Source organism: Narcine bancroftii, chromosome 7, assembly GCF_036971445.1.
Source record: "Narcine bancroftii isolate sNarBan1 chromosome 7, sNarBan1.hap1, whole genome shotgun sequence".
In the NCBI taxonomy this organism is placed as follows: domain Eukaryota; kingdom Metazoa; phylum Chordata; class Chondrichthyes; order Torpediniformes; family Narcinidae; genus Narcine; species Narcine bancroftii.
Genome location: NC_091475.1, coordinates 52,815,332 through 52,840,291, shown reverse-complemented (window position 1 = coordinate 52,840,291; position 24,960 = coordinate 52,815,332). Strand labels below are relative to the sequence as shown.

Below are 24,960 nucleotides of genomic sequence, written 5' to 3'. Positions count from 1 at the left end.
TATTTGAGTTAACAAACAGCAAAAAAAAAGACAATGGAAAGCAGTCAAAGCAGTACAAGCCTCAATTCAGTGTTCTGTTCAAAGACAAACCAAGTTGAAAGCTTTCAAAGTGAAGGTCAACATCACTGTAACTGGATCATAGCCACAGTGCAATTCCAGAATATTCAGATTTGTGTTCCTCCCCCACCCCTCTCCACCCCCAACATTCAATACTTCATTAACCAGGCTCATGGAATTGTGCCCAACCCAAGAATTGAAACTGAATTCTTTTCTGGAAGTATCAGGGTTCTACCATAAATGACAGCAAACTCAGGATTACGGCACGTGTGGGAACTTGGTCAATCATCTATGACAGGTAAGAATACTTATCCATTGATTTTGGAATTTGAGTCAATTTTATTTAAAAATAATGCTTTTCACTTCCCCAATTTTTGTTTGTTTGAATAACACAATCATTTTGGAAAGTTCTCACCATTTCCCACAGTCAGAAATATGCTTAGATTTGAGTTAGCTAAACCTGGGGACTAGTTTAGTTCTTGGCAGCTTGTTCCACATTTGTTTTAATGCCAGGGCAAATTGTTGGTTACTCCACATTGACAGCATTCACACTGAACAACACATATGGATCAGCCTCTTTCGATAAATCTCATCAGAAGTATCACACAAGGGAAGTGTGAACTATTCTCACAGTTGGCTGTGAGAATGAATGACTTGCCACTGACTGCAAAATGAATTATCGTCTGTCACTTGGGAAGAGTATTTTGCATCAAATTCAGGCATCACCCAGCAGAAAGGCGTAAACAGGAAAGCATTGACTGCTTTACAACATCATGTCATGCATTCCAGTTGGGCTGCTTTTATTTAGAACTGCAATTTGCATGGCATTTCATGGCTTTCCAAACGGAGTGAAGAGAGGCTGGAGGAACTCAGCAGGTTGCTGCCTCCATGTGGCTGGGCATTTCCCATAGATGCCAGCTCATTTGCTGAGTTCCTCCAGCTTCTCCTTGTTCGCACAGATTTCAGCACCTGGAGTTTTTGTCAACATTTTACCATTTGATCCTGATAGCACTGTTGGGAGATTGTGGTTACTGACTGGTGAATTTCAATGCAAGCTCGTCACATTAATTTTCATTTAAAGTAATAAATGTTATTCATAATGAATAACTATATAAATACACACACACACACACACACACATATTTTTTCATATATGTGTGTGTGTGTGTGGCTCTTTACATTCTCAGTGTCATTCACTCGACACGTTTTGATTCTGTACACAAGAGTGTCAGCACTTCGCTTTCATGATCACACATGTGGAGCTCAAGGGCCAAACAGCCCCTCAAAAATTGAAGGGGCTGTTCACTTCTGAAGGGCTCATTACTGCGAACCTTTCCCACAGAGAGAGTTTATTTTTGTTGCACCATAACTTTATGCACTATTTTACCACCAGGAAGACATGAAATTTTGTTATGTTAAAATTTGGCTTAATCAGGGGCAGTTTTAAAGAGCTTCCACAGTTTGTTTCAGCTTTTTTGTGACTTCTTCACAAATTGACTGGGCTCCCCTCACATCCCATGTGCAGCCACTGATATGCCCATTTGGTCCTTAATCTGAGGATTAAACCACTTCTGGAGAAAATTTTCCATCTATATTCTGTCAGTGCAAGAACATATCCAGCAGAAATTTTCTGTGTCTAAGCTTTGGCAGGTGCATGAAACACAAAAGAGACAAGTATAAAGTAATTCACAAAATATACATTTGTGGAATAGCTTCAGTGAAGCTGGTGTGTTGATGTATTTGATGGAGTAGTATTTCAATTTGAACAACTTTGGAAGTAAAACAATTAACAAGCCAATTTTGAAATGTAGATGACCAATCAGAAAAAATCAAAATTAAAACTACATGTTCCTGGGTTAGACAAGGCAGAACACAACCATTGGTGTGACCACCATGAGAAACAAATCATTGAAAACTCGCAGGCACTGCAGCAACTGCAGTGAAGTTATACTGACAGCTGAAAGTCTATAGTATCCAGAGAATATTTGACTTTCCATCATCAAAAGAGGAAAGAAAAATTTACTCCCTCAGAACTACATGGATTCAAATTAGATCTCCAATGAAAATGGGATACAGTTCGAATTGTAAATGAAACATGGAAGCAATGTTGGGAATAACATCTGAACGAACATCCAACACACCTATTCTTGTGAGGGATCGGAGATCTTTCAAAATCAAGAAGTGAAGCCAAAGCAACTGCCCATGTTCCCTGTGACACACTGTCCTTTATCACTGCATTAGACACAGTTCAGTGCAATGTGTCCAGAATGAAAAGCTTCAAAGGATAGTCAGAAGATAATGATGGAGTCTCAGACCAACGTGGATACAGGCTCTTCAGCTTCTTTGGTTTACGCTGACCATGAAGCACCTATTTTTACAATGTTTCTCCTTTGACAATTAATCTGTCAACTTTCACATCCATTGGATTTTAATTTAATTTTAATTTTGATGAGACAGCATGGTGGAATGAACTTCTGGCCCTTGAAACCACTGCCATCTAATTACACCCAATTAATCTACCAGCCCTGTATGATTTGGAGTGTGGGGGGAAACTAGAACACCTGGAGAAAACCCACACAGGTCATAGGGAGAACGTACAAACTTCTTATAAGTAGTGCTGGTTTCAAACCCAGTTGCTGGCACTGGAGAGCATTGCACTTTACCACTATGCTAACTTCTTGCCCTATCTGGGATCTGGGAGGTAAACAGAGCATTTGAAGAAATTCATAGTTACAAAGTGAACTTGCAAACTCCACACAGAAAACCCAGGAGATCAGGGTTGAACCAGGATGGTGCATTATGTGCAATAAAGATGGTGCATTATGTGGCAATTTTATAGAACACTGATGACATGTCACTGGGATGATTGTGTGCAGCTCTGGTCACCAAACCACAGGATGGCTTTGGTTAAACAGGAAAGAGTCCAGAGGTGATGCACTCGGATGTTGCCTGGAGAACTTCAGTCATGGGGAGAGATTGGACAGGGTGGGCTGGTTTTCCTGGAGCAAAGGAAGGGTCACAGGATAGATGTTGATATGATTATGAGAGGCAGAGACAAGGGAGATAGGCAAAATCTTTTTGCTATGGTAGAGTTTTCAAAAACATGTGGGCTCAAAGTGTTTAAATAGAATCTGTGGGGAATGTTCTAATCTTCGCAACTCACAGAGAAAGGCTGATATCTTGAATTCACTGTCAGAAGACGTGACAGTCACCACAATTCAGAGACGTTCACACGGCATTTGACACTGACCAAATATAGACCAATTGAATGAGTACAGATGGTCAAAAAGTTCAGCATGGACATGATTAGCAACATCCACTTTTGTTCAAACAGCAAATATGAAAGACGATATTTTGAACCCTCAAATTATTGACAGAGATCAGGAATATCTGGCACCCAAGGAATGATTTCTTGCAGTACCCCATGTCACAGCCAGCCTGAGACAGATCCATTTTTCCTCTACTTCTTGTCTGTGCATAAACCAATTCTCCTTCCATGTCAGTATATATATTATCTCCAATCCTGTGTTCACCAATCTAGTTGATCAAACACCTCCACGGGAACTTATCAAAAGGCCTTCTGAAAATCTCACAGTGAGGTGCCTCTTGAGGTCCAACATATCAACTTGGATCAAAACTATGTCACACAATGAGATATGCTACGGCAGGGGTGTCAAACTCAAATTCACGGAGGGCCAAAATTAAAAACTTGGACTAAGTCGTGGGCCAAACTAAATATTTATTGAAAATTTTCAACAACATCTGCATGTTTTCTCTTCTTTCAACATATGTCATGTTAAACTTTTTCTTATTAAAATAAATGTTTAATAATAGTTTTGGTTAAATTCTTTCCAGAAGAAGCATTAACAAATGAGAAATAAAATATTCAATAAATAATATTTCTCTATAGCCTTTAAGCTCCTTTTAAATGATTTTTTTTCACAAGCCAAAAAGTCAAAAAAATAACAACTTGCTTCAATGAAAATCCAATCTTTCAACTATGAACAGTCCAAAGTTAACCAAAGAAAATATTAATCCAAGCTTAGCTTGCTACACTGTGATTTACTCTGATGCACCTGGGTCTAAACCAGATACTTGGCATCTCTTCTTAGATGCAAGTTCATCAAACTCTGGGGTCAGAGTTTGCCTCCCACCTGTCTTGAAAGGTCCTGTTTTCTGTCTTTCGTTTGGCCATTTTTCGTAAGGTGTTTATTACATGTGAGTTAGGCGACAGGTCGCAGATGCTAATGAAAGTAAAGAGAGGAGGGGGTGATTAGCGGGCTGACGGGCCGGAACCAACGCATTTGCAAAGCATTCTGGGATTTGTAGTATTAGCTGTGCATCCGCTATACTGGCGCGGTGGCACTAATACATATTTGATATGATCTTGGGGGCCAAATATAATTATATCATGGGCCAAATTTGGCCCGCGGGCCTGAGTTTGACATGTGTACGCTAGGGCTTGACAAATTTTCTATTGCATCTACTGCACAATGTCATAACACATCCATGCATTGTGAGTCGTGCAAAGAATTCCCCAGCAAGATGCATTTGTTTCCTTAAGGTTAAGCTTGTTGAGGAGGATTCAGTTGAATACAAGGCCATGCAGCAAAATAACAGAACAGAGAAGCTACCCCATTTATCTGTGAGACTATGAGCACGGCTGATTAACAGTTCCATACCTTTGCCAGTGACTTCCTAAACATGAGTGACACAAATGATGCAAGATTTGGAAAGATAAAAAAAATTGCAGGGCCATCCAAATAGATAAGAGATCACAAGTTGTTTCGTTTCTGTTCAGAGGCATAATCATGCAATATTTAAGATCAGTATTGGGAGAATGTAAATTCAGTTCAGATCTGATACTGAGTACAATATCTAAATGCAAATGTCCATTGTTTCAAACTAATAATCAGGACAAGTCCACAACACATGTTGAATTTATTACTGTAAGGAATGCTTTTGTGTTATAAGATCAGTTCAACATTTTGAAATATAAAAATGCTTCAAGATAATCCTTTGGGAATTTGAACTGAAAATCTGAAGAATCATGCCCTGAAACGTTCATCTCTTAAGGACAGTAAAATTCATCAACACAATAATTCACAAATGACAAGATTATCACAGTATTTTACATTCTGTTATACTACAAGATCCATTATTCCTATTGAACATGCATGTTAAAGAGATCAACTGTATCAAGGGGATATTTGTGTCGTGGCAAACGTAAATGAGGATATGGGCAAATTCATTTTCTTGGACCTCTGACAGATAGTGGGGTGGGGGGGGGGGAGGGGTTGTTTTCTTTGCAACCTCAAGTAATGGCCAGGAGAAGGGCTGAGGAGGGCGAATCAGATTGTGATGGGAAGAGAGGAGCAAAAATGAAAACCATGCCATCACCCAAACAGAATTTAACAAAATCTACAGATGCTGGGATCACATGCAAATCTGCAATCCACTAATGTACTGGAGAAACTGAACAGGTCATGCAGCATCCATGGGATGTGAAAGGACGCCAAAGTTTCGGGCCTGAGCCCTTCGAAGGGAATCAGGTAAAGCAGGTTGATGCTGGAATTTAAAGGTGGGAGGCCAGGGGGAAGGAGGAGAGGAGTGGAAGCAGGGAGGAGCAGGAAGAGGAACATGTGCCAAAAGGTAAGGGGTAATGGATACAAATGGGAGGGTAGAAGGAAAAAAGCTAAGAAGTAATGGTTGAAGAAAATCAATGGTAGCTCTCTAATCAGAGAAGGGAAAGGGGTAGGGTACTGAAGGAAAGGAAACAGACGGATGGAGAAAGTGAGAGGCATGGGGCGGGGGGGGGGAGAATGTGTAAACGGAAATTGGAGAATTTGATGACAATGTTGTCTGGTTGGAGACTGCCATAACAGAATACAAGGTGGTGTTCCTCCAGTTTGCTGGTGGCCTCAGTCTGGCAGTGCACGAGGCCATGGACAGAGACTTGGAGGCATAGAAAAATTAATATGTGCTCCAAAGCAAATGGATCATTAAACTGGACATGAGGGTGCTTTCCTAATTTTTTTATTAAGTTCATCAGAACTTCATCAGGGGATAAGCTAAATTTCTTTTGGCAATGCCAAGCCACAAGGAACCTCCCCACATCCATTCCCAGGATGCCCCACACTGCCCAGCTCCTGCAAATAGATCTTCTGTGATAATTTCCATTCCAACATATATCCAATCCACTCCATAAATAAATATAAAGAAATCACACAATCTCCACCCTTCTCCAAAATCCTTCAGTACCACTTTCTTTATTGCCATCTGTTCCACTCAAGGTACCTAAGCAACCGCCTCAGACACTGTCCTCCATGTCAGCATTTATTGCCTATTGTTAAATGCTCCAAGTTAAGGACATGGTTAACATTCATCAAGTTTGCTCTAATTGGTGTCACATGGACTGCAGAGCAGCTGAACTTGAATTTCAACGTTTCCCATGGGTGTTTTTCCACACTCACTACAAGAAAGCAAACATTGCACATTTTCAACATTTATGACCCAGGTCATAAGCACATTCACAACACTTGTTGAAATGTGGCTAAAGAGCAATTCTGATGATCCAGAGCTCGTGACATGGAGGAAAGAGGAAATGTCTGAAGTATAACTAAAAGCTTACCATCAGCCACCCTGCATTGCTGAACAGCAGCAAGTCTTGAAGGTATCATGAAAGGGCCTTGTCATTTTTCTTTATCTGTAACACATCCTTGCTTGCCTATGATTTAACTGATGTGTTTCTTTTCTAAGTACAGTTATTCTCCACGACTTTAAGATCAAAATACAAAAAGTGGTACATCCTCAAATCTGTTAATAAAATTAATTTGTATGTCATAATGAAACAGATATTTTCGGGCATCTGTTACTATGGGAATGGTTTCAGCACCAGTGCACATGTTGTGAATTATTATCAGACATGATTGGAGAATACAGTTTAACATATCTGCACCGCAGAGAACATTGCTTTATATTTAAATGCCATCATTTACAGAATAAAATGAAGAATGTCTTCATTGGATTTCGAGGAGCAAATATGTTTTTATAATAATTAGGCTGAATTTATATTTTGACAACAGCAGGTTTTTTTTATTTTTCAGAAAACACTTTCCTTCACCAAAGTCAAAACTTTTGCATTTTAAGAAATCTCCAAAGCATTAAAAAAAATTGAGATACTAGTCCTTTATGAATGCAAATCACAAAGGAAATCCCCCAAAACATTTCAGGTAGGAAAAAGAAGGAAGGGTCCAATTTATTACAAAGCACAAGAAGGAATGTCCTAAAAAAAAACTAGAAGAGCTCCGGAAATGCTTTGTGACGACTGAAAAGCAGAGAGCAGTATTTGATACTGATGACATTGTATGTGGCAGTGGTGGGACCAATCAGATTCAGTGCCTCTGGACCTGGCATGGCGGAGAAGAGTAACTGCTCTCACTTGGAGGGGTGACATGCAAAATGAGCAGAAATCCAAACAAGCAAGGGTCACAGCCTCAGGATAAGGGGTAGGGCATTGAGAATTAAGGTCATTAAGGGGAAATTTCATGTAAACCCACAGTCTCCCATCTCCTTGATTCTTTCCCTTCCCCCACTTCTCTCAATCCGATTTATTGGATTGTAGAATTTGCAGCCTTTGTTGTCTCCATTTGTCACCTTCCAGCCTCTGGTTCTACTGCCCTCCAACTACCTGACTATATTTGCTCATGATCTCTTCCTCACTTGGTTCCAGCTCTCTCCTTCCATCTCTTACCTCACCCTTCTCTCTTTTCGAGTCATGATGTCCCCTCTACACTTTCAGTTCTGATGCAGAAGGTCTTGATCCGGCCCATCGACTTTCCTTCTGCCTCTTCAGATGATACCTAATTTGCAGAGCCCTTCTAGCAGTTTGCTTTTGGCTCAGCACTTTCAATTTTATTTCAGATTTTCAGCAACTTCATTGAAGGGGAATACAGTGGCACAGCAATTCACGTCACTGCCTCTGTTGCAGAGAACCAGCTTCAATCCTGAGTGGAATAGACATATTGTCCCCGTAATCATGTCAGTTTCCTCAACATTTTCTTTTTTCTTCCTCATGTGAAAGGCATGCTGATGGGTGAATTGATTACTAAAGATTCCTCCTGGTGAGGTGTGGCATACAAGGTAGAGCTCAGGATGGGAATTGCAGATTTAGTCTCATTCATGTAGAAGAGGCCACATGGTGAGCACTGAATGCAAAAAGTTTGGAGGAGATGTATGATGAATGGTGGGTGATTGATACTATGTGTGGACACAATGGCTCAATTTCCATGTGTCAGAACACAAGGAGTTGGCTTTTCTATTCTTGTTTAAATCGCCTTATTGTTAACATTTTTAAGATTCAGATGGTTGATCATGTTAGATTTTTTTTCCTCTCAAAAGAGATGAACTGAAAGTTTGGCAATGCAAAACGAATCTGGGAAGGAACCGTTTCTGATGTTGCATCTCATTGAATGATGAAGAGAGGAAATGACCAGGCATCAGTTGTGTCAGTTCCTTTCAATCTCTCACAATCCATAAGTTGAGAATAAAATTATTTTCTTTCAAAAATTTATGGGATGATGAAGAATGGCCAGTGGATTTACGATTACATTAAAGTTGTGTCATTTCTGACAATTCAAAAACTAATGTTTGGAAGTGCAAGACTGGATATTTGATCAAAACCACTGGTAGCACTAATGACTGGTGTTGAATAAGACAGTGATCTGACAAACTCTCCAGCACAGAGTGCGTGAAAATATAACAACGCAAGCAGATGTGTGAGAAACAAAGAATTTGATTCCCAGGGATCACAGTTCTGTCCGCACACTTTCCTTTTGTATATCTGGATATTTCTGAAGGGAACGATGAAGACAAAGTATGACTACAACTTGAAGCAATGTTGACACCTATTAGAGAGTGCAGGAAGATGTACACATCAGTGAGAGGGCAGGCAGATGCAGTGGAAATTCATGATGAGGCTAATGTAAGCACCTTTGAAGAATTAGAGATTGGAGTAAGTGCGTAACAGAAAGACAAATCAAAATGTAAATAAATGGGGAAATCTATAGCTGTGCTCCTGAATTTGCGTGAGTGGTTTGTGTGTAAACCTCAAAAAAAATCTTGGAACTCACTGTATGCGCATGCACAGCCATCGACAGTTCCTTCCATTTGGCATCAGCCTTCAATGTTAAACTTGCATGTCGAAAGATTTATATCCTGCAAGTTCGCAGAGGAATTAGAAAATAGGCTCTCATAGGTTTTTTTTTCAGTTCTTCCACTTTTGGGAGTTTTTGAAATCATTAACAAGCAAAAAGGGGATGTGGAGAAACACAATGCAGCAATGAGATCTGAACCTTCAGATCTGTACATTCAGAACAAAGTAGGATTTATGCTCCATAGATGTGAATGTGGTGGCAGATCAGATATAAAAACACTTTGTTTCCAAATTACTGTTTTTTTAAATTCTGAAGCTGATGCCAAAGTTTGAAGATTCAGCAACAATCAATGAAAAGATGTGGGATAAGCTCAGTTTGTCAAGAATGGATTTGTCAAGGCTTCCAAGACTTTCTTCACATTGCAGAGCACAATTCACTTCAAGATGTAGTGCATCGATAAAACTGGGATTGGCATTGAGCCATTCCAAATTATTACTATGTTATTTCCATTTTGTTACTTGTGAAAAACATCTTGCAGCACATAAAATGAGCAAAAGAGCCACAAACATTCGTGGATAAAAATGAAAGCATGTATAACAAGAATAATCTGATTTAAAACAATAATGTTTGAAAATAAAAGGAACGATAAACCAGATCAGAAGGTGTGAAGAAATGCTGACCCACAATGTGAATGTAATAATAAAACTGGATCTGATCTTGCAATCAAGAGTGTATCCCAGTTCTAGGCTAGAAATTCAAGGACTAAGGTAGTTCTGCAGTGTATTGGAAGAGAATATGTGCCTCTTTCTATTGCTTTTGATGTTAGGTCTGGATTTTAGACTGTAGGCATGTAATGGCACAATCAAGGAATTTTGCCGTTACGTGGGCAGTCTAAAACGGAACGTGCAGGAATTTTGAGTCAATTTCTGCACCACGATTTATCCTGCAGGACCCCTACAACTTTTTTGGAGGAAGTCCGCAGTGTAAATCGTCCCAGAAAAATTCATTGTCAGTCATCCACTCTACTGTACATCCACACACCGGGTACTAGCAGTCTAAAAAGGCACCCAATGTGAACGACCACACGGGCAGTAATTATGTTAATTTTTCCCCCAATTTTTCCAACATTGTAGTCTAAAAACCAATGCTGTTTATGTGTGCTTTCCATCAAGGATTTCAGATTCAAGATTTATTTGTTAAATTTTAATTTACTTTTAATTTAGGCATACAGCACAGTAAAAGGACCTTTTTGCCCACAAGCCCATGCCGTCCAACTACAACCCCAGCTCATTTTGAATGGTGGGAGGAAACCAGAACACCCGGATGAAACCCATGCAGACACAGGGAGAACATATAGATTCCTTATGGACAGTGTGGGATTTACACCCTGTAAAGGTTAAATCCTTGTGTTTTTGATTTGTAGTTAATTTTATGACTATGCCCTTAATGATAAATTGTTTTTGTAGTGTTACCATAGTTACTATGATGTCATATGTTGTCTTCTTTGGCTTGGCTTCGCGGACGAAGATTTATGGAGGGGGTAAAAAGTCCACGTCAGCTGCAGGCTCGTTTGTGGCTGACCAGTCCGATGCGGGACAGGCAGACACGATTGCAGCGGTTGCAGGGGAAAATTGGTTGGTTGGGGTTGGGTGTTGGGTTTTTCCTCCTTTGCCTTTTGTCAGTGAGGTGGGCTCTGCGGTCTTCTTCAAAGGAGGCTGCTGCCCGCCAAACTGTGAGGCGCCAAGATGCACGGTTTGAGGCGTTATCAGCCCACTGGCGGTGGTCAATGTGGCAGGCACCAAGAGATTTCTTTAGGCAGTCCTTGTACCTTTTCTTTGGTGCACCTCTGTCACGGTGGCCAGTGGAGAGCTCGCCATATAATACGATCTTGGGAAGGCGATGGTCCTCCATTCTGGAGACGTGACCCATCCAGCGCAGCTGGATCTTCAGCAGCGTGGACTCGATGCTGTCGACCTCTGCCATCTCGAGTACCTCGACGTTAGGGGTGTGAGCGCTCCAATGGATGTTGAGGATGGAGCGGAGACAACGCTGGTGGAAGCGTTCTAGGAGCCGTAGGTGGTGCCGGTAGAGGACCCATGATTCGGAGCCGAACAGGAGTGTGGGTATGACAACGGCTCTGTATACGCTTATCTTTGTGAGGTTTTTCAGTTGGTTGTTTTTCCAGACTCTTTTGTGTAGTCTTCCAAAGGCGCTATTTGCCTTGGCGAGTCTGTTGTCTATCTCATTGTCGATCCTTGCATCTGATGAAATGGTGCAGCCGAGATAGGTAAACTGGTTGACCGTTTTGAGTTTTGTGTGCCCGATGGAGATGTGGGGGGGCTGGTAGTCATGGTGGGGAGCTGGCTGATGGAGGACCTCAGTTTTCTTCAGGCTGACTTCCAGGCCAAACATTTTGGCAGTTTCCGCAAAGCAGGACGTCAAGCGCTGAAGAGCTGGCTCTGAATGGGCAACTAAAGCGGCATCATCTGCAAAGAGTAGTTCACGGACAAGTTTCTCTTGTGTCTTGGTGTGATGAGACATATAAGGCAATCGAACAACTGAAAAGTGGCAAAGCAGCAGGTATGGATGGAATCCCCCCAGAAGTCTGGAAGGCTGGCGGCAAAACTCTGCATGCCAAACTGCATGAGTTTTTCAAGCTTTGTTGGGACCAAGGTAAACTGCCTCAGGATCTTCGTGATGCCACCATCATCACCCTGTACAAAAACAAAGGCGAGAAATCAGACTGCTCAAACTACAGGGGAATCACGTTGCTCTCCATTGCAGGCAAAATCTTCGCTAGGATTCTACTAAATAGAATAATACCTAGTGTCGCTGAGAATATTCTCCCAGAATCACAGTGCGGCTTTCGCGCAAACAGAGGAACCACTGACATGGTCTTTGCCCTCAGACAGCTCCAAGAAAAGTGCAGAGAACAAAACAAAGGACTCTACATCACCTTTGTTGACCTCACCAAAGCCTTCGACACCGTGAGCAGGAAAGGGCTTTGGCAAATACTAGAGCGCATCGGATGTCCCCCAAAGTTCCTCAACATGATTATCCAACTGCACGAAAACCAACAAGGTCGGGTCAGATACAGCAATGAGCTCTCTGAACCCTTCTCCATTAACAATGGCGTGAAGCAAGGCTGTGTTCTCGCACCAACCCTCTTTTCAATCTTCTTCAGCATGATGCTGAACCAAGCCATGAAAGACCCCAACAATGAAGACGCTGTTTACATCCGGTACCGCACGGATGGCAGTCTCTTCAATCTGAGGCGCCTGCAAGCTCACACCAAGACACAAGAGAAACTTGTCCGTCATATGTTGTAATATCTGGGCGAATGGGGAGATTGCATTCAGTCTTCGAAGAACCATGGAGGAGGTGTAACCATCTTTTCTTTGAATTCATCTGATCTCGTCATCTTATTAGTTTTAATCATTTCTTATATAGTTACTTCTTTAAATATAATTGAATGTTTTGTTAATTCATTGTTAGGAAAATCTTGATGCTAAGTTATGCAAAATGGTTATATTAATGAATTAAAGGTGACATAAAACTGCAACAAAGAAGTGTGGTTTATTGGAGTGATAAGATTGTAATTCGGAATATCAAAGCTTAAGTTTCTTTGAAGATGACATACTTTGAAATTGGGAAAAAGGAAAGATATGGAAAATGCCATCTACACACCCCAGCCCCGATCGCTAACACTGTAACAGCGTTGCACTAACTCATCACAACATTAACCATGCCATGTTGTCATGTATGGAGTCACAAAATGAAGTAATACACAAAATTTATCACATTTTGCCTGGGGTAAAGGCACACGAAGATGCACCAGTATCATTGTCCAATGCCTCAAACAACAATAGAATGAGAAGCAAAAGAGAGTCCCTTCAGTGGCATTGAGTGTCTGTGGATTTGACTCCAGCACTCCAGCAGCCCCATAGCCTCCAGTCCAATCCTTTGGTGAACGCAAGCTCCCAGATCCAAAACTCTGATACAATCAGAAAGCTTTCAGCGTTGAGGACCCTTCAGAAGCCCTTCATGCCCTTGACAACCTCTTGAATCCTGGTCCCAATAACTCGTACCCATGAGCCAGTCTCCAGAGTCCGCAGCCTATGTGGTATCTCACTGAGCCTCTTGCTGGTCCTCTGCTGTGCTCAATATTCCTGCATGGTCATCTCCCAGGCTTATCCTCCTTGGTGGAATATTGATCTTCCACTCTGCTGTCCTGTGCAGGTCTGCTGATGCTCTTGTATCTGCAATCCTTTGTGGTCCACTGTCAAGCATGGGTGCCACCATCTTGGGAACAGACCTGCAGATGTTAAATAAAGCAGTGCTGGCCTTCTCTCTAAGTGCTTAAAACTTGGTGCAGTCAGTATCATGACCAGGCATTAGGACCCCATGGAAGAGAGCTGTGTCTCTGCTCGCTACTCTCTAGTGACAGAGTTGCCATTACAGCAGCACAGCCATTTATAATTCTTAAGCAATACCAAACACGCTAACTGGCAGAAGATGAGAGAGCACCCTGATGCCTACTGAAGTATTGCCTAAATCTCTCAGCTGAGGGCTCACCAATGAGGGCAATGGTGTGACTGGCACTGGGATTTACCAGCACAGACCTGGCACCTTTGATCCATGGAGGAAATCTTGTCTGGAATTGGAGTCCTGCCAAGAATCTGGATCAGACCAAATTCCACATGTCAAACAAGTCAGCACAACTCTTGCACTCTGTGTGCATCCATCCCTCCACTACATTGAGTAAGTAACAATTCCACCAATGTCTATTTGCCACAACAAAATGTCAATATTTACTCAAGACTGTCTTACACACGTCTTACACATTTTCATTGATTCAAACCTATCACTCAGTTGATCCAATGCATTCACTGAGATTCTTTTCATTTCCCTTTCAGGGGAATATGGAGAATTATTGTTACTTGCAGCCAGCCACACACTGGTCACAGCCACAGCCTGATCACATTCATAGGCTTAGCTGAATCGAGGAGAGGGTAGTCATGATTCTGGGTGGAGGGTTGAAGGATCATTGGAAAATAATTGTTTGTCCTCCTCGCCCTGCAATCCCTTCGGTCATTGGCAGAACATATCCATGTGCCGTTCTTCTTTCAGAGACCCACAAATACAATTAGCTTGATCAAGAGTGAAAAGATCACTGTGACGTTCCATTCTACAATTGCTCCCAGCAGCTGAAACGCTGCTTTGTGTACAATGGAAGGAAGATTATAGGTGGGGTCACCCCACGTGCTGGGAGCCATCCGAATTGGGCAAAGAAATCACGGGCATGCTACTAAATTTGCTGAAGACATATAGATTGGAAAGTGAGTTTCAATGAGAACAAACAGAGGCTCCAAAGGAATAGAAATGGGCAAATTGCACAAAGATCTGGCAAATGGAATAAAGCCAATGGCCGCATTCTGCTCTACATTCAAATGTATGGCGACAAGTTTTGAATTATTTAAATTAATCTTAAATTTAATTCAGATATAAAGGTCCTTCCAGCCCACAAGCCTGTGCCACCCAATTACATCCATGTGACCAATTAATAAACTAACTCCATGTGTCTTTGGAATCTGGGAGAAAACTGGAGTACCCAGAAGATACGGAGAGAATGATCCCTTACAGACAGCGCAAAATTTGAACCTGGGTCATTGGTGCTGTAATAGCATTGTACGAACTACCACCCTAATCATGCCACCTTAATTGACTGAGTTAATCAAAGTCTTCTAATTGCTTTGAACAACTTTTTAAATGATTTGTTTCTATATTAATCTTTAAACACCAATGGTTTTATTAATGTACTGTAATTTAAAAAATTCAGAGGGATTCAACTTTAACAGTTGGCGAAGATATTTCAGGATTTCTGCAAGTTTGGTTTGTTCCAAGTCTTTCATGGGACTGGCAAAATGTCTCCATTGTAAAGCTTTAACAATGAGGATCAGAAGAACTTTGACAAGGAAATTCTTGCCAGAGAAGTTCAAATACAAGTACAGGCTTAAAGGCAGGTCAGGTGGCTCAGAGTGACCAAAAAATGTGAATGGACATAATTCCTCAAATCCAACAGGAAATAAATGGAATTTTACTTCTTGGGAAGTCTTGATTATACTTAATCTTTGCATTGATCTTGAATTATTTTTTGTTTTACGGACTGTCCTATCATTTAGACGTCTTTTCTTCCCCCCAACACACACACTGTGCAGATTGGTGTGTTCATGTGAGGAACACAGCATCGAACTGGTTCAGTTTAAATTCCTAGTTCAATAAAAGGAGATGTATTTGGAATGAGATCTCCATCGATCAGTGATTTTAAAAACATAAACTCCCCCCAGTAAATGCCACCGTTGATTCGGAAAGTCACTGCAGTGGCGTGATTAATGGTGAGCCAATTCTCTAAGGTGGCAGTTGGAGGAAGACATGGCTCAATATCTAAATTTTGTGCAAACATCTGGAGATACTGAAAGGCTGATATTGTTTATGAACAGAAGACAAAAGCCTGTTGGACCCATTATTTGGATTATTTTTTACAAGCCATTTGTCTTTTTATGTGTTGCAACAGTGAAAGGCAGCAATAAACCAAGAGGTACTTGAATGATACTCTGATCAAATTGACACTGAAAACAGATTGTGTAATTGAGGGTTTGAATTTGTTTTCTTTTTTAACCCATAAAAATGAATATCCCTAAAGCCTGCCCAGTAAATCAGTTTTTATTTTATCCTCAATAAAGCTCTCCAATGGCAATAAACATCAACCATGCAACATTCACATTTTCATTCATTTTGTTTTAAGTATCTTGCATCAGATTTTAAAATCCTTGCAGAGAAAGCTTATTGACCCCATTCAACTGTGCTCTGCACTGCATAATGATACAATAGCATCAAAAACAGATTGAGAACATGCAAGAGTGACTGAAAACACTAATGACCAGACAGAAGACAAAGAATAGAGACCAACCAATACAACGAGCTGAAGTAGAATGTAGAGGTTGACCTGCAGGGGCACAGGTGCAGCTGGCTGCAAGAAGGAAGATAAACTTACTCTCTCAAGACTTAAAATGTGAACCTCAAGGGCACAATACAAAAAAAAAACATTTGCTTAATGCTAAATATTGGCTCTGTCATTGGGACTTCGCTAAACCTTGTACTGCAGATGGTTTAAAAAAAAGTCTATTAATTGTGGATGCAACTTTACGTGTGGAAACTGAAAAATTTGCCACAATGCCTTCAATGAGGTAAAAGTCCCCAGGCATATTAAGAAATAACCAAACAAAACTGAACCTAAGGTGACTGAAACAATAATTGAAATGGATGACAAGAACACTTATCAAGTGGACAGGCTTCAAAGAAATGAAGAATATTACTGCAGTGGGCACAAATTGAAAAGAAGAAGGTAGTCTTGATCATTATTTGCCAAATGATTCTTCCAGCAAGCATTGGACTCAGTTCTGTGGTTTCTTGAGGCTCTCAGGTGCCTTTCATCCCCACCATTCCAAGGGTCTCTGCAGGACTTTCCCTCGAAATATAACTGAGTGCTGTGTGGATTAATGCAAGTCAATTCAGCTTTCATTACAGTGGAGAAACACCAGGCATTCTCACATTGTGGCACTGGGTGTCCTTCAGAAAATTAACCTCAAAATGGCTTCTATTTATGGCCATTATTGACCCACATGGAGAGACTTTCTTTCTTCAAGCACCGATCCCAGCATTTTGCCAAAACACCATGATCAGTGAAAATCATGCAACATGTCTGCATGGAGTTCAAGTTAATTGTTATCATACAATAGTAAAGTACAATTGGATAAAATGCCATTTCTTCAGTCCTCAGAGTAAATACATCCAAGCACAAATATAAACATAGCACACGTTTACAAATTATTTATATGTAGCACGCATTTAAAAATAAATAAATAGTTAAATAAGAGTGGATTCTCAGAGGGATTGTATGAGGAGTTCATCAGTCATTTAGCAGTCTCGCTGCTGGTGGGAAGAAGCTGGTGGTCCTGGCTCTGATATTCCTGTATCTTTTTCTCGATGGGAATAGCTGAAAGATGCAATGTGCAGGGTGGTAGGGGAAGCCCTATTCAGAAATGATCCTGGTAGATCATGCCAATGGGAGGGAGGGAGACTCAAGTGATCCTCTCTGCCACTCTTGTGGACCTGTGGATGACCTCCAATCCAATTTTCTGCAGCAACTATACCACACTGAGATGAAGCTGGTCAGGACGCTCTTAATAGACCTCCTGCAGAAAGTCAACAGGATGGTAACTGGAAGCCTTGCCCACTTCAGTCTTTTCAGGAAGTGCAGTCACTGTTGCACTTTTCTGACAAGTGAGGGGATATTGTGTGTCCAGGATAGGTCACTATTTAAGTTGTCTCCAAGGAACTTGATTCTCTCCACTACAGATTTATTAACATGTTGTGGAGGGTGTCATCCCTACTCCTCCTGAAGTCCACAATCATCTCCTTTGTCTTGTCCACAATGAGACTCAGATTGTTACTCTCGGACCATATTATGAGATTTTCCACCTCTTCTCTGTAGTGCGACTCACCATTCTTGCTGATGAGGCCAACTACTGTTGTATCATCTGCAAACTTGATGACTCTGTTGGAGCTGGATCTGATGATGCAGTCGTGGGTCAGTAGCATGAACAGGAGTGGGCTGAACACACAGCCTTGAAGTGCACCAGTGTTCAGTGTGACAGTGATCAATGTTCTGCTACCAACCCACACAGTCTGTGGTCCTTCTGTTAGGAAGTCTAGAATCCAGAAAGGAGTGTTGAGTCCATCAAGGATCAAGGAAGGTGGAATTCCATCAAGGTGGAATTCAGGTTAATAGTGGAAGATGTAACAAACTCTCTTGCTATACAATCTTTGCAAAATTAAAGCTGTCTACTGAGGCAACATCCATGAGCTCAACTACGAATTTCAGAAGGGGAAAAATAATAATCATTTCATTCAAGAAATAACCTCAAACCTTAATCAGAAGAAATAGCACATCGGAGAAAACTGATTAGCTTCAGTGACTTCCACACAGAAAGATACAACACAACAAATTAAGATGAAAAATTAGTAAAATTTGAACACCTGAACAAGCTGGCTCAGATTCAGGACCTCCAACTTCTTTACCAATGGAAGCAAGAGGAGAGCTGTCAAAACTCAAAACCTATCTAACAGCAACAGCATAGAAAAAAATCAAGCACAAGGCAGTCATGAACATCACACCACTCGACACAAATTCCAGTCTCCTCCCCTCTCCACCTTCTGCTGGGACCGTTCCCTTTGGGACTCTCTTGTTCACTCCTCCCTCCCTACCAATCGTCACCAGGAAATGCTCCACTTGCGCCTCACCTCCTTCCTCAACACCATTCGTGACCCCAAATAGTCCTTCCAAGTGAAGCAACATTTCACTTGTGAATCTGCAAGGCTCATTGACTGCATCTAGAGCTCCTGTTGTGCTTTCCTCTACATCAGAGAAACTTAGCACACTGGGAGATCACTTTGTTGAGCATCTGGGCTCTGACCATCACAATAGTGTGGATCTCCCAGAGGCCACTCATTTCAATTCCCTATCCCATTCCTGATAATGTCTGTCCATGACCTCATGCACTGTCAAATTGAAACCATCCACAAATTGGAGGAACAACATCTCATCTTCTGGCTGGGGACCCTAAAACTAGATAGCATTAATATCAACTTCTTTGGTTTTTGTTAACCTCCCCTTACTCCATTGCCTTCCCCCAGTTCTGTCTCTCTCCCTTTTCCCTGTCTCCTTTTGCACAGACATAATCGATTCTCACTTTTCCTCTTATTATATCCAATTAACACCTTTTGTTGGTCTGGATTCCTCCCCAAAGACAGCATTGTCTGTATTCTGAGATTTTTCTGTTCTTTGCTCATTCTGCTTATTCCTTGAAGATAGGCTCAGGTATGAATTATCGGTAATATATCTTTGTCTCCTATGGATGCTGAAAGAGTGGCTGAGTTCCTCCAGCATTTTGGTGTGTTCTTACTCCAATCTCTGCTTCTGCAGACTTTCATGTTGCACTGTAACAGATTTGTGTTAGTCTTATTTATAAAATATATATTTATTAGTAAAGTTATTTTGTGGGGTGGATCCAGTGTCACACACAGGTCACATCACATTTACAGAGCTTCAGAGAAAGAGTTCATTTTGGAGTTGTCAAGTCTGGAAAACAAGACCCTGGTGGAACTGAAGTGGGTCTTAACTGATTCATTAAAAACAATGAAAAAATGAAAAAAAAAGAACTGTTGGTTGTTCAAAGGGGCCATCGGCATGATTCGTACTTTTAGAGAAAACAAAACAGTGGTGATGTCATGTCACATGATTTTCAGAGAAACATAACTGAAGGCAGAGACATTTTAAAACCAGACTGAAAAAAAAAATTGACCATCCTGTGAAAGACACAGGGTTAAAACCATAGTCTCTGGAGAGAGGAGGAAATGCTGCTCTTGATTGTATTATTCTTAATATAAGAGATACTCAAAATAAATGGTTTTAAAGTAAGACCACTTTGTTCTTCATTAAGAAAGGAATCATTTGAAGATCACAGTTCCATAAACCTAACAAGATAAGGGGAAGCCTGTGAAAACACTCGTATGAAGAATATTTTTGAAAGACAATTCATCAAAAGACTTGTGAGTTTAAAGAGATCTGAAAGACATGATGTTTAAAAGTGCTACATAATTATTTCTGAACTGTGATTTAAAAATCTTCAAGCAACACAAGATGTTTGATGCTGAAGTTTAATATCGACTTTGAGACAAACTCAAACTGTAATTTTGGATTTTGACACACACATACATCTACAATTGCACATAGTGAGAATTAAGTTAGAGTTAAGTTTAGAGATAAATACAAAATGTGATGTTATTAATAGTTTAATAAAAACTATTTTCTGGTGAATTTTCCATTGCTGTTCCTTTGTTAGTACTGATAAGATTTTATTAGTTCATAGCATGCACTATGAACACAATTAAAACCCCCTCCTAATTAAAGTTGCTCCTTAAGTGACAAGTGATGGGGTTATTTCTGCCATTGCTTCAATTTCAAGAAAACAGGCATAAATGAACAACTGTAAAGAAATGGTAAACAAAGAATCAAACCTGGAAAAATACAAATAATTTTACCTGAAAAAGGCTGCAGAGAGAAAAAAAATCAAATGAGAACTTATTGTTGGATGTAAACATCACAATACAAAGAAATAACTCTTATGCACAAAACTAGACCTTTGCCAGATGCTACTGTGGCCTTGGAGAAGAAGAGTTTGCTGTTCGAATGGCAATGAAATAATGGAAGTTATTCCAAGAAATGATCAAAAATAAGGTATGAAGGACAAGTGCAAACATTGTGACATATACCAGGAACACAGTGAAATGCTTTGGCCCACACAAATCAAATCTTGGCTATAAAGATCCACCGAGTTGTCCCAGCAACAAGGACTTACATTTGAGAAGAATCAAATCATCGAGATCATTGTGTCATGCAGAATGAATACAAGCCACTCAAGTCAAGCCTATCAAACACTTATTTTATTAATTCTCCCCATGTTGCAATTAACACCCCTCCCCACCCCAGAATGTACCACTAACCAACTCATGAGGTGCTATTTCATTTTGGAATTACAGCACAGTAACAGGCTCTTCCAGCCCATGACTGAAGCACCCACAGGAAACCCATGCAGACACGGGGAGTACGCATAAAAATTTCCATTGTCCCATTTCCTTTGGAGTGCATATAAGGAGTCAATTAAGTACGTTTAAAACAGTGGTTTTTAAACATTTTCTTTCCACTCACATACGACCTGAAGCAATCCCTTACTAATCACAGAGCACCTATGGTATAGAGATTATTTCAGGTGGTACAGGTACACAATCCTTTATCCAGGTATCTAAAATCCGGAAAGCTCCAAAATCCGGTAAGTGGGGACTGGTGGTCGGTGGAGGAACCCGAGGGACCGGCGACTGGGGAAGTCAGCCAAGGGACCGCAGTTGGTGAAGGTAGCCAGGTGGCTGAGGGACCGTCAGTCGGGGGAGACGTCTGGGCAGCCGAGGGACCGCGGTCGGGGGAGACTGCCAGGCGGCCGAGGGACTGGCAGTTGGGGGAGGCAGCTGAGGGACCACGGTTGGGGGGGGGGACGGCCAGGTGACTGGAAAGGGGTGGGGGTGGATAGGGCACCACAATTTAGGTGGGCTTTACGAAATCTGGAAAAATCTGAAATTCGGAACACATTGTCCTGCAAGGGTTCTGGATAAAGGATCATGTACCTGTATGTGAGTGGAAAGACAAAGTTTGAAAACCATCATATTAAATTAACACAATGTGCCATGAGAGAGAAAAAATATAAATGGATTATTCACATTTGGAGTTGTGCAAACAAAACTTTGGTGGAGCCAGAGTGGTGTTATCATTAGACGCTAGGGTCATGATGAGCATTCGGTCTGGAATACTTGTGAATTTACCTGAGCCAATGAGAGGGTAACCGTTGTCAGACAGAGGATTTCCACCAAAGGTGGCGAAGCCCTACATCTGCAAGCTGGCTCATGTTACCAATCAATGCTGACGAGGCCAGCCTCTGCCAGAAGATAACTGTAACTTCAATTAAGAATTGAACATCAACCAAAAGGGAGTCATTTGATTAACTGAACAGTTTAGTTTGGAGTAAACCTACACTCCATCCTCTAGAGACACAGCAAAGAGTAAAAGCATAAGTGGGGGCAGGAAGAGGCCATTTGGGTCATCATGCCTGCTCCACCATTTGACAAGATCATGGTTAATCTGGGCGTGGACTCAGCACCACTTACCCACCTGTTCCCCATAATCTTTTATTTCCCTTGTGTTCAAAAACGTTATCTGCATGGTTTCAAATGCAGAAACAAGGCTGTGTCCAGTTATGATAAGCACCTCCTCATTGTTATGTTGGTGATGATGCTTGCCCAGTTCGGGAACACTGCACTACAAACATTGCAGTGCTAAAAGAGAGTTACCTTTCTTCATCAACTCGAACAACCAGTGTATCCTCACTGAGATGGCACACCAAGCATCCCGAGAGTTACAGCCAACAAACCAGAAACAAGCAGCAGGCTAGATCAGGCACTCTCTGCCTGCTCACAGTGAGGGAGCCAAATGCCTGTTGTAACACAGGGATTTGTTCACAATGAGAGGTGATTATCACTGCCCATTTAACAGTCTGAAAGGAAATGTGGTGACCTTGGCGAAGGGGACATCATTGCAAATGAACAGCATCGCCTGGAATGGAGCAGACATGTATCATCTGTAAAGCTGAAAATTAGCACGAGGAGCTCAAATGCCAAACAAGTAATGTCCACAAGACACATCATATGATAATGCCTTGAAGAATAGACATCTTCAGGTGTGACCACTGTTTAAGTGCAGTCACTCCAGGACACTAGAAGCTGTTTGAATTTTGTTCATGACTGAAAATAAATATAAACGTGCTGGAAGAACACAGAAATATTCCTGAGGTGTGATTGACAAATATGTTGGCAAATGCATGATCCTCATTCTGTGGCTGTGTAAATGATTTTCGTGGATTTGCAGAGTTTCCCGTCATCAGTCAGGACTCAATCCAAGACTTGCCTCTCAGAGTCAAATAACCGTAGAGAAAGTATGAAATTGCCTTAAAATTAGGCACCAACAGATTTCAGGCAAGGAAGCAATTCTTTCCTAACTGTTAGTGACAAATAAGCTAAACATTCAGAGAGTGCAATGCTTCCTTATTCCTTCTGGGATGAAAAGTTACGTTCAACTGAAGGAGACTTCATTGAGTAAAATTGTCAGCAGCCAGATTCTTCACATGAATGAGCAAAAGAATTTACCCTGCAGTGTGAATTGCAAGCATGCTGCTGTTAGCGATTATGGAGTAAATATATTGTGTGCTTGGTGGATTTAACATTCCATGCTCAGCATATAATTTCTCCTTGAGACCCAAGTTCATTGCAAGTAATATTTTTCTGATTGAGAAAAAAAGTTAACCTCGCAAATCCTCAATTCAAGTTTATGTTTATTTAATGCAAAGTACCTTGTGCAGTTTGAAGGATTCTTCTGCAAACAAAGAAACCGGTTACCTCTAACATTCAATTAGCTGTGCTTTGAACACAATTTGCAGAGAATAAAATAACAATGCAAATGTCGATCAATTAGTACCAAGCTGAGGAAGCACAAGAGTGTGGTTGTGGGGTTCATTCAGGAGCCTGTTGGCAGCAGGGAAGAAATTTCCTCCCTTTTCACACTGGTGTCTCAGTTAATTAGTTGTTCAGAGTCCGTGTTAAGGAAGCAGGTCACACTAGACACCAGTTAACCGGTTACAAGTATCCTTTCACATTCACCATAAGTCATCCCCAGGGATGACGTAGCACACACTCGGTGGAAGTGACATCATCTCCCACTCTGCAATGGTAGACATCAGGGTGATCGCTATGTCCGTCATGAAAATGTGTGACAGGTCTTCTTCTATGCATGGTGGTGCAGACAATAAACGGAGCCAGCTGTGTAGGGAATACACCAGGTCGTAGGTCTGATAATCTCATAGATGCATTGTGGATAATGCTGGAGGGACCTGAAGAGGAGTGAGGGCTGAGCTGAATAGCAGCTGGAGAAGACGCTTGCTGATTTTAAGTCATGTTGAATGGCTGTGGGGGAGGGAGGGGGAAGAGGGGAGGAAGGAGGGGGAAGAGGGAGGGGAGGAGGGAGGGGGAGAGGGTGGCTTAATTGAGTTCTACAAGATTATGAGAAGCATAGATAAGGTGGACAGCCAGCACCAGATTCCCAGGGCAGGAATGGCAAATGCCAGAGGAAATATGCACCAAATTAGGGGAGGTAAGTTTAGTGGAGACATCAGGAGTAATTTTTTTTTACACAGAGAGTTGTGGGTGCCTTGCTTGGGATGTTGGTGGAGGCTGAAATATTAGGAGCATTTAAGACTCAGTCAGGCACAAGGATGAAAGAACAATAGAGGATTGCGGGGTACGGTGGGTTTACTATTTTTGTTAGGGATATATGGGTCGGCACAACATCGATGGGTGAAGGGCCTGTACTGTGCTGTTCTAAGTTTTATGAGGTTGGAGGAGTTGGCAGCAGTACAACTGTAATTTCCTCTAATCTAAGCAACATTACTGTGTGAGAAAGCAATCACAAGTGACATGGGAACCTAACCTGATAATCTCAATGACATGGAAATCTCCACTTAAATTATCTCATACTTTCAAATTTCACAGAAGACTTTACTCCTGGATGAAAATCGAGACTTTTGGACAATATATGTGCCCAATAAACAAAAAAACCGACATGCCCTGTGAAAAATCGCCACACAAAACAGAAGTCATTTTGTCTGTTACTCCGGCTACTCAGCAAAGCAATCACTAATCAAGGGAATGAGTGCTGGCAGCTACTCATTCAGGTTAAACACCACATTTGCCTTTTTCATCTCATTATCTCATATGTCCTTTTCACAAGGAAATTACTGAATAAAGTTGGAACCCAATATGTTCCTTTGCCAAAGTTATATAGGGATTGGTACCTCACCAATGGATCAACCACTAACTTATTGGATTTGAAGTTCATTGTTCTGATGTGCAGAGAGAAAAAGGGTTCAAAGGTGACAAGAGACAATAAAGTGGTACAATTCAAGTCAAAATACTTCGATGACAGGTTATGTTCACCACAAGTGCATTAAAAAGGTAAAATTAATTTGAA

General features: G+C 41.2%; 1 protein-coding gene and 1 long non-coding RNA gene across 25 annotated transcripts in view; one reads left to right on the top strand and one right to left on the bottom strand.

The window, feature by feature from the left end:
• The window catches only part of dmd (dystrophin), a 1,604,005-nt gene that overhangs the window by 758,313 nt on the left and 820,732 nt on the right, over window positions 1-24,960 (bottom strand). The gene's annotated exons all lie outside the window — the stretch shown is intronic.
• The window catches only part of LOC138738936 (uncharacterized), a 34,536-nt gene continuing 9,835 nt past the window's right edge, over window positions 260-24,960 (top strand). The window contains exon 1 of the long non-coding RNA XR_011341880.1: window positions 260-355. This is a non-coding gene — a long non-coding RNA (uncharacterized lncRNA). The remainder of the gene's footprint in view (window positions 356-24,960) is intronic.